This window comes from Euprymna scolopes, chromosome 16 (assembly GCF_053919585.1).
Source record: "Euprymna scolopes isolate OS-2025 chromosome 16, ASM5391958v1, whole genome shotgun sequence".
NCBI classification, from domain to species: Eukaryota; Metazoa; Mollusca; class Cephalopoda; order Sepiida; family Sepiolidae; genus Euprymna; species Euprymna scolopes.
The window spans coordinates 45,549,519-45,559,874 of NC_136497.1; the positions used below are offsets into that span (position 1 = coordinate 45,549,519).

A 10,356-nucleotide genomic window follows, 5' to 3' on the forward strand; every position below is an offset into this window, starting at 1 on the left:
TGAATGAGGTGTTGTGGTAAATGTTGCCAGTCAAAAGTAAAGTCGCCAAAAACTCCAATTTTTACTTTAGTTACAAAGATCCTGCAACACTCCCCTCCCCAGATCTTATAGGGCCTTGTGCCTAAATTTGTTTTGTCTTTTGGAGATTTTATTTTTTTAAATGTTTTAATTTTATATTGGAATTTTTTTTAATTGTAATTTTTCTTTAAACGAAATAAATTAAACATAAAGATCAAAGTGTAGTATCTGTTCTGGCAGACACTACAAGCAAAGACCATATGTGGGAGCACTCCCACATATAAGACCTTAGTCAATGTAGGGGCAACCTTTCATATTAATTGTCACTATCCAGCTCTCCGGGTATTTGTTCCCCACTTCCCCTTCACTCCTTACATTAAAAATCGGCCTTGTGCCTAATTTGCTCGGTGGGGGAGCAAATAAATACCAACACCTTATATAAGACCTTGGTCAATGTAGGGGCAACCCTTCATACCAATTGTCACTATCCAGCTTCACTACTTCCCGGGGAACTGATCCGCATTTCCCCTTCTCTCCTTACATTAAAAATCGGCCTTGTGCCTAATTTGCTCGGTGGGGGAGCAAATAAATACCCCTTTTCGGCCTTTTGGCCAAGATCAAAGTGTAGTATCTGTTCCGGCAGACACTGCAAGCCAAGACCACATGTGGGGGCAACCCCACATATAAGACCTTGGTCAATATAGGGGCAACCCTTCATACCAATAGTCACTATCCAGCTCCCCTACTCCCCGGGGAGCTGGTCCCCATTTCCCCTTAACTCCTCACATTAAAAATCGGCCTTGTGCCTAATTTGCTCGGTGGGGAGGAAATAAATACCTTTTTCTTGGCCTTTTGGCCAAGATCAAAGTGTAGTATCTGTTCTTACTACATGATGTACTTATGTTTGTAACTTTGTGATATAAACTGGGGGGGGGTCACTTTCCTATATTAATTTAATGTAAAATGATCACCCACTTTACAACCAGTCAGTCTTAAAGCCATTCAAGTCATTTTCCAGATCATTCAAGTTGTTTTTTTAAAGATTCCAGTTATTTTTTAAGCATTCAAGTCTTTCTTAAGGTTATTCAATGAATCCTTAAGTTCATTAGAGTCATTCTAAGTCATTTACTTTTTATTTATTTAAGTCATTTCAGCCCATTTTCGGTCATTTTAGTTTATCTTTTAGAATTTTATGTCAATCCTTCATTCACGCATTCATTTATTACACGAGAGCACGCCACTAATGGATATCAACCTTGTTTATAATAACTTTTGGAGTTTCTGATTGGTTGATTATTATAACTGTGGTTATAAAAACAATCGACGAAATCATTGGAGTCATATCATTATTATAGTAAAAAATATTTTAACACAGATCAAATTAAACAAATTTTTTTAACTCCTCTATAGATCCATGCAGTAAACTAGTGGAATTCAGTAGCTTGTTAGGTGGGCGGGTGATATTTTTTAGCAATCTAAAGTGTATTAAGTCCGTTGGTGCACATTTTTCAGGTACTCACAAAAGAAGCACAGGGATGCGATACTATGGTAAAGACACACAGGCTGTAGCTTGTCTTATTAATTTAGAAATTATTGGTTGCTTTCAGTAAAAATAAAGAAACGAGTGGGCAATGCGCCAACCTATATGTGACAACGAATCTACATACACGACTACACGGTAGTAGTTGTAGGAGATAGGTTAATGATGTGAATTTTTTTCTTGCCTTATATAGGGAGCATAGCAGTATCGGCTATATCTTACGCACATACAATCTACTCTTATCAATACAATAAATGGCATGTTCAATTTTACTTATCATTTATGTAATATATTTCTTCGTGTTTTTCAAACAATAAACATTTTCCAATGAATTTCATCGATTTTTATATTAAAACATTATGAAAGTCTTTTAAGTCATGTGTCCTGGGGAGTAGAGGAATAATTTACTCTCACGATCAGCATTTCCAACACTGGCACTTAAATTCATGTTTTCGTGTTAGAATAAACCTCAGAAAATAGTAACTTCCCTTGAACTGATAAGTGAGTTATCGCCGTTAGATATATTAGCAGGAGGATTGAAGTTGGCCATGCCACTTTGAGACGCAAGCATGCAGCTCTAAAACGAGATATTATCACCGTATCATCCTGTAGCTAAAATTATGATTATCTCAATCGTAACTTGTTAAATAAATCTGCTAAAAGTTTCACTTTATTTTTACCTGGTTATTTCGTAGACAACACATATTTTAAAACGCCAACCAACTAGCGACTAGAATTGTTTATTTTTTGTCGTGCATAAGTATAACCGGATTTTCACATAAAAAAGCACTATACAACAATTGAGGCAACAAAAGTTCCCTTCGATGCAATTATTTTCTGAGATATTTTCAAGACATCACTTGCCCTTGAAAACAAATCTTACAACATCGGCAGAACTAATTGCCCGATCTATCACGGAATTCCATTACGACCTAATGACCAAATCAACGTTCTGTACGTGTTTTCCATGCTTTGAGAACGTTTTTCGGGTGGAATTCAATGAAAAAGCTGACAACTGCAACAAGCTTCCGTCGTCGCGGCAGGACCGATTCGCAAATTGTATACTCCATTTTACACGCACGATATTACAACAACGACGAGATAGCACAAATGACGAGGACAATATTCGGTGAGTAGATCTCGTTATTTGATATGGGATTCAATTTTATTAACATAGCGAAATGAGACTCAGCCGATTTCTCATTTGGGCAATTAACAGAGAATATCAGCGGTTCAAAATAACTTCCATCACAGACGCTCGATCCAAGTGTAAAATGTTTGTGTATTATTTGACAGTAGACCTATATAGAAGGATTTTTTCCAAATTAAAACAGAATCCGGACATTAATTTACTATAAACTGCCGTGAAATGGCAGTGTCAGGAAAATCGAAAGCATAATACCACCACGGTGCAACGATCAACAGCTTCCGCGTTTAACGCTGCTCAAAAAGTATACAATCCAACCCATACCTATTAAGCCCCCATCCACTTGTTGGAATTGTGATAGCTGGCATTTTGTATTGCAACGGTAGATTAAAAACACATCGCCTTCGCAGCTGCAATCAACTGGGACATAAAGAAGAATTACGCATCTTTTAAGGAGAAATAGTTTTAGAGTAGACGAACCTCGCATAATTGGCGGACATATCACAAGAAAACAAATACAAACATTCTGGTGGCAATCTTTCTCCCAAATCAAAAGTCGAACCGGAAATACGTGGCAGTAAAATTGAATGACCATACTGTTCTGCTATAAGTCGACACTGCCATATACATTAAACTTACAGTATATCACATACGTGAATACACCACTCACATCTCTACAGATATTTAAGTATATCTCCTCATACGACAATACTAACAAAATGACACTTTGACACAATAAACACAGTCCATGTTAAAAATGGAAATATAATATGTGCGATCTCAAGTTTATGGAAATATAACATATGCGATCTCATCTTTATGACAGTACTAGTCTGGGTGTTTAGCGTTGCCCACGTGTTTGGAGGTGTGCGTCGAGCAAAAAAAGTTGTAGTAGTCACGCAGGCTTGAAACCGTACCACGAAATACGAAAATAAACGTGAAAAAAAACGTGACGTTTTTTCTGTTGTGTCCATCGCCAAACCAGAAGTGGCGAATGTTTAAGTTAAGTCTAGTCAATCAAAAAGAGGGGATCACTTTCGAACATATCAGCGAAAAAAGCGACCACTTCCTGTAGAAAAGTGCACAGTTGAGGGTGAAGGAATTAATGTTTTTAGCCAATTATTCGATATTTGTCGTTCGAAAGGAAAGAACTTCAAAACGATACCGATCTACTGAAAATCTGTTGCCCCTGTCGAAAGTTTTAGGCGGACATACAAACATACATACATACATACATTTAAACAACCAGGGTAGATGTATATTATAGAAAAAATATATGCAATATCACATTGATGGAAATATCACATGTGCAATATCACATTTTGGAAATACTTGAAGGGCGCTCGGCGTTGCACGGTCGTAAAATGCGCTTAAATATGATATTTTGATTAATGCAGATCTCGTATTTATTATGATATTATACTGAACCCAATATATAGTAATGATTTTAAAAGTAACAAAAATAAAATGACTTGTGCACCAAGAATCGATAATAAAACTTTTAGGTTACGATTAACTTTTCCCTTTACCGTTATGACTGAGCTGTGAAGACATGTTTGCTGGAAGGCTAAACATGAAATCATGAAATAATAGCTTTTATGTTATACTAGCAAAAGTACCCGTCGTTGACTGGGTTCAAAAACAGCCTACAGAAAATAGACTCTGATTTATGAAAGTACTAGCGGGGGGGTACCCGGCGTTGCCCAGGTGTTTGGAGGTGTGTGTGGTCGGGCGTGGCTGGGTGGGTTTTAATGAAAACCTAAGAATAAGCGACGTAAAAAAAGAAAACAGGAAAACGAACGTTAAAATTTGTCTGAAAAATAAAGCGGGGAGTACCCGGGCGTGGAAGGGGGGGTAATCAAAACATAGGAATAAGCGAAGTAAAAAAACACAAAAAACTAACGTAACGCAAACGAACGATGTTAAATGTAAAAATCTTAAAAACAAAAATGAAAACAGAAAAACGAACGTTAAAACTTTTGAAAAATACCCCCCCCCCAAAAAAAAAAAAACATGGAAAAATGGCTGTTTCAATATTAAAATTTAAAAAATCGGTGGGTACCCGGATGTTTTTGGATGTGTGTGGTCGGTCGGGGGTGGGGGTGTTAATGAGAACCTAAGAATAAGCGAAGTAAAAAAAACAAACAGAAAAACGAACGTTACGTGAAAATGGCTTAAATAACCCTGCTTCAATATTAAAATTTTAAAAATCGAAATAAAAAAGACCTCTCACACCACGATTCGAACCCTAAACGTTTATATAATGACCCAACGTTCTAACGAACTGAGCTAAAACGACGTACATGAAATTGTGTCAGTTCTTCAAATATTTAAACTAAATCAGATTATGACGTCGTCTGACGCATGCGTAGAACCGATCTCGTGATGAGAGGACGGTTTTTGCTCCCCCCTCCCCATGTAGAAAAGTGTTGATTTTACGGTGAAAAGATTAACGTTTTTGGCCAATTTTTCAACATTTTTCCATATGAGAACCAAAACAAAAAGAAAAATATTTTCGGTGTGCAAGTCTTTTTTTTTTTTAATCAAAATAAACGTTTTCATGTTTTAAAACCAATTGCTGATTATTTACTGTGTTATTAAAAGAAAATATTGCTCCGTGTTAGGCACGAACGTAAATAGGTAACGCTGTAAGCAAACTCGCGATCCATAAGGCTAATATCGCAACGGTGTTATGACCTTGCAAAATTATGTTTTTGAAATGAAAGTAAGAATTAACAGCAATCACTCATGCGTATATTGTAATCGTTAAGAAATAACGTTGCAGGCAAGATTTTTTGTCGTGCCTTCACATAAAATGATAATATCTCAAACAATTGATTACTTTCTTTAATATTTAGATATTACTGCCTGTGTTCTTTCTCCTTCAATGGATACCATATTCATTGTAACCCGTTTCGAAAATGTTGACCTTTAATTAGTTATACAAACACGCAAAAACACTAAAAGACATTTGTTTATTATATTATAAACAAATAATGAAGAAGGGATGTCTAGCGTTGCCTGGTCGTAATAAAACGGGACTTAGGTGCCCTCAGCCAGAAGCGAAACGGAAGTCAAAATTTTGTAATCAAAAACGAAGTAAAGGAAAGACAAATGTCGGTTGCTGAGCGCGAACTTGAAATTACTTAAGTTTCCAAGCAGACACGGATATTATGCCGCTCAAATTTAGCTTTCTAATACGAAAGAACGAAACGACCATTCACGCATGCGCGGTTTGCAAAAAGCGTCGAAAGTAAGGTTTTTACCTGGCTCCCTTTTCGAATTAAATTACCTTTCTACACAGAATAATTGACGATTTCTTCCAATTAATCAGTAATATTTGTTCAAGAGATCGCTTTCTTTTAACAGACACATGTTCATGCCACATCGATGTGGATGACAAAAGTTTTTAGCGAACATAAAAACACGCATTTACACTAAGTCCGTCCACCTTTATATACTAGATTAACAGGGGCACTCGGTCGTAAAACATATTGTGACAATGGTCAGTGTTACTCGGTCGTAAAAAAATGTGTCAATGGGGTGGGGGGGGCGTTGCTCGATCATGAATAAATGAGACTTGGTGTCATCATCCAGAATGGAAACTGAAAGCAAAATAAATATGAATGACAGCAGCCGGGAGCGAACTCGCACAACTGAAGTTATAACCAAACGCTTTTATCGATGGGCTGTGAGAATACAGATATTAGAACATTTCAAATTTAGGTATTCAAAACGAAAGGACGCATCGATTCACGCATGCGCGGTTTACACACCGCGAAGGAAGCAACTTTGTTCTTTATCTTATCTCTTCTTCAATCAAAATGATATTCTACACGATATAATTTCAGATTTTCGATATTTTTGTCCGAGAGATCGCTCTTTCTTACGATGCCGCATTAGTTCCTGTACGATGAGCAAATGTTTAACAGGACATACACACACATACAGACGTTTGAGATCTATTTGATAGATAGCATGTGCAATCTTCCATTTATAGAAATATAACATGATCGATCTAACATTTATAGAAATATATTAAACATGCGGTCTCACAATGATGAAAATATAATATGCGCGATCTCACATTGATGGAAATATAACATTATTGACGAAGCATGCACGATCTTACATTAACTGAAATATAACATCTGCGGTTACTCGTTGATGAAAATATTACACAATAATAATAATAATAATAATAATAATAATAATAATAATAATAATAATAATAATAATAATAAATAAATAAATAAATAAATAAATAAATAATGCGGAAGTCTTTAAACTTCAGAAGTCTTGGGCACAGCAAGCTTATCTCATTACATTGTGATTACGATAATTTTATTTTATCTAAAAGGTACCAAGTCTTTAAACAACAATACTCGACCTGTTTGGTTTTCCCGCGCAACGATGACATCGTCAACCATTTCGATATTCCTCTTACAAAATGTTTCTCACAATTTTGCAGTGCAGAAATACAAAAACTCAGTAAATTAAGCTGCAAATTTTTAGTTTATTGACCCCTCGGCATTCACCTTTTATTGGTCGACTTTTATAAGTTTTCGGTGACACTGAGAACCAATATCATTTTTTTTTTAGCAAACACGTAGTTATCAAAATTTGAAGACATTCAGTATCCAACGTAATCCCTATCAATTTTAACCGCGGCCATATTGTTTTCCAATAACGAAAAAACGCCACAAAAGGCTAAATATGCAACATGTAACTGGAATCCCCCCTCCTCATCACCGGCGTTGGCGAAAAAAAAAAAGAAAGTTTTATTGGAGGGGGGAAGAGGTAAATTCCAAGAAATCTTGAGCGAAAGGAAAGAACGTAAAGAAAAGACCACAAATTAAAAAACAGTATTTAGAGTAATATTTATTAAAATAAATTAAAAGGTAAATATCCCCTTTTCATACAACCACTAATTTGTTGTTTTTTAGGGATATTCGATGTTGCTGCCCACAAATCTTATAATCAATCCATCGCAAATTTATGGTTTCCATAGTATTAATCCCTTTCAATTGATCTTAAAAAAAAAGTAATTTTCACGAGCGGTTTACAAAAGTTTATTTTATGTTTTTCCTTCTTTTTCTTGAGGGGGAGGGGGTATTCAATTATAGAACTTGTGTAGTTCACCAGGTGCTTTTGCAGTTTAATTAACTGTTTTTTCTATAAGTGACGGGCCGACATTCACCGATTAGAATACCGTTTACATTTCACAGAAATTCTGTGTTTACATTTGGGGGAGGCTGTGGAGGGACGGTAACGTGCGTGGTCTCTGATTTTTTTTTTAGTGAATCATAAGAATTTGATTAAACTGCCACAACACACCCGCAATATGCTTTTGTAAACCGCTCTTGAAAACATACTGACAGTAATAATTTTACTATTAAATGAGGTGAAAACTTTTTTTATGAGAAATATTTCTTGCCATTTAAAATGTCCGCCATCTATTCATGCACGCTGTGAAACGTCAAACGACTACGCACGTGCGCGCATTTTAGTAAGAAAGTGAAAAATGAATATAATTAAGAAAGTGAAAAAATTCCTGTAATTAAGAAAATGAAAAAATAATGTAATTAAGAAAGTGAAAATAAGATTGTCCGTTTCGATATCGGGAAGCGGAAAATATCCGGAATAGTAGAGGGGGGGGCATTTCGGCCTTGAAGCCAAAAAATATTTTGAGGGCCTTGTTTTGGCCGTTTTAGATCCGTCTGGCTCTTTTTAAATGGGAAACAAGATGGCCGCCAACAAAAACAATAGTGATTACGTTCGATACTGAGTGTCTTCAAATGTGGATAACTACTTGTTTGCGCAAAAAATAAATGCGATATGGTTCTCAACGTCTCTGAAAACTTACAAAAGTCGACAAATTAAAGGTGAATGCCGAGGGGTCGGTAAACTAAAATAAAATACAAATTAAACACACACAAACATTAAACAGTCACGTGAACACTGTGGGACAGATGATGTAATCGCAATGGAATCAAAAGCCGGAAGTAAACCAATTACAAAGCATAAAAAAAGTAAACAAGAAACAGATAAATTTGAAAACAGTTCGATAGAACGAAGATCCAAAACGCAAAAAAAACCCAAAAAACAATGAAAACAAATACACCTAACGAATATTTGTAAGTGACATTTAAAGAAGAATATCACTTGGAGCAAATAACATTAATACAAAATTAAACAATTGCAAATGCGTATATGGATAAGCAAGCTCAGAAAATGTCTTGTACGTAGTCAACAGAATAAATATTCGAAAAAAAAAAAAAACGTTGAAAAGCTAAAGCATAGAGTTTTGTTAAAGACGAGATAGTCTCAAATCTTGCATGGTAACCCTCTTGCAATTTTATAGAAACGCATACAAAGAATATTCGCAAAGGAACAGTTATTAGGAAAGGAATTCCAGAATAGACGAACTGGCAGCTGCAAACATGCAAACAAAATGTGGAAAGATTTATGGACTTAATATCATTGCTGCTGCTGCTGCTGCTTTTTTGACAGGTCATGAGTGGTTCATATTTTTATAATATGGTTTATCAATGAGACTTCGTTGACTGCTAAGAATACGGTTGTATACACCTCTTTCACAGGAGGAAATACTGTGGATAAACCATAAACTATCGAACGATAGCTTTCCATACAATATCTTCCAAATACCGAAATAGATTTTGTTGAGTAAAATTTTTCTTAACCCGAAAGGAATAAAGAAAAAATAAAACAGTTTTAATAAAATCAAGTCAAATCAACAGCTCAGTCAAATTCTTACGATCCACTAAAAAAAAAAAAAAAAAATGCAAAGAATGTCAACGCTGTGCTTGTGTTTGTTAAGTTAGTGAAATCCCTCGATTCATACTGGTCAAGTACGAAGTATCGCGTGTGGGTTTATGATACTGCAGACTTGTCAGAATCAGCTATTGTTTAACACGCTTCGATCAAGGATCAGATTTCTCAATTAAGATAAGCCTCAATGAGTGCCTTGTATCAAAATACGCTTACTCCTCTCATCTCTATTCTTTGCTTATAATAAACCTTGCAAACACCTGGGAGTCAGTTTTCATAGAGAAGGCATGTCATATAATTCAGCAAAAACATTAATAAACCTGGATTAGATATCATGCTATGTTGTTAGATGAGATATGCGCAGACAGGATGTGGTTAATTTACTCTCAATTATAGTAACTCCGACATTGTGGGGACGATAGCGAACGTTGATTTGTATGTGCTACGCGGAGGCGCATGTAAGGCAATTTAGAATCGTCTTTCTAGATGTCCCTACCACATTGAAAACCATAGCTAATGCAGCCACATATTCAATGCCCATGGCGATCTTGGGGATGTAAAATTTGATTATTTTTTAATCGCGAACTCATCTAGGGAAACATACGATCCAATGTCAGTTTTGCACAAAAACAACAGGTTAGGTTTAGTATCCTGCAATTCGATTTCAATCTTTAAAATGTTTGAAAGCAAACTCCTGAGGTTGGAGAAAGAAAACCTAGTAGTGGGGATCTTCGTTAGAAATTTGAGTTCTGAGATTAATCTTGTATATTTTTCTTGAGACTATCATCCTGGAATATGAAAATATAGTGAAGACATAGGCAGAGTTAGAGAAGAGCAGAGATGGAAAGTGTGTGTGTGT

At 35.7% G+C, this 10,356-nt stretch overlaps 1 pseudogene; it reads left to right on the top strand.

The window, feature by feature from the left end:
* The first annotated feature begins 853 nt into the window (after nt 1-853).
* On the top strand, nt 854-994 carry LOC145296401 (U2 spliceosomal RNA; annotated as a pseudogene).
* The last annotated feature ends 9,362 nt before the right edge of the window (nt 995-10,356 follow it).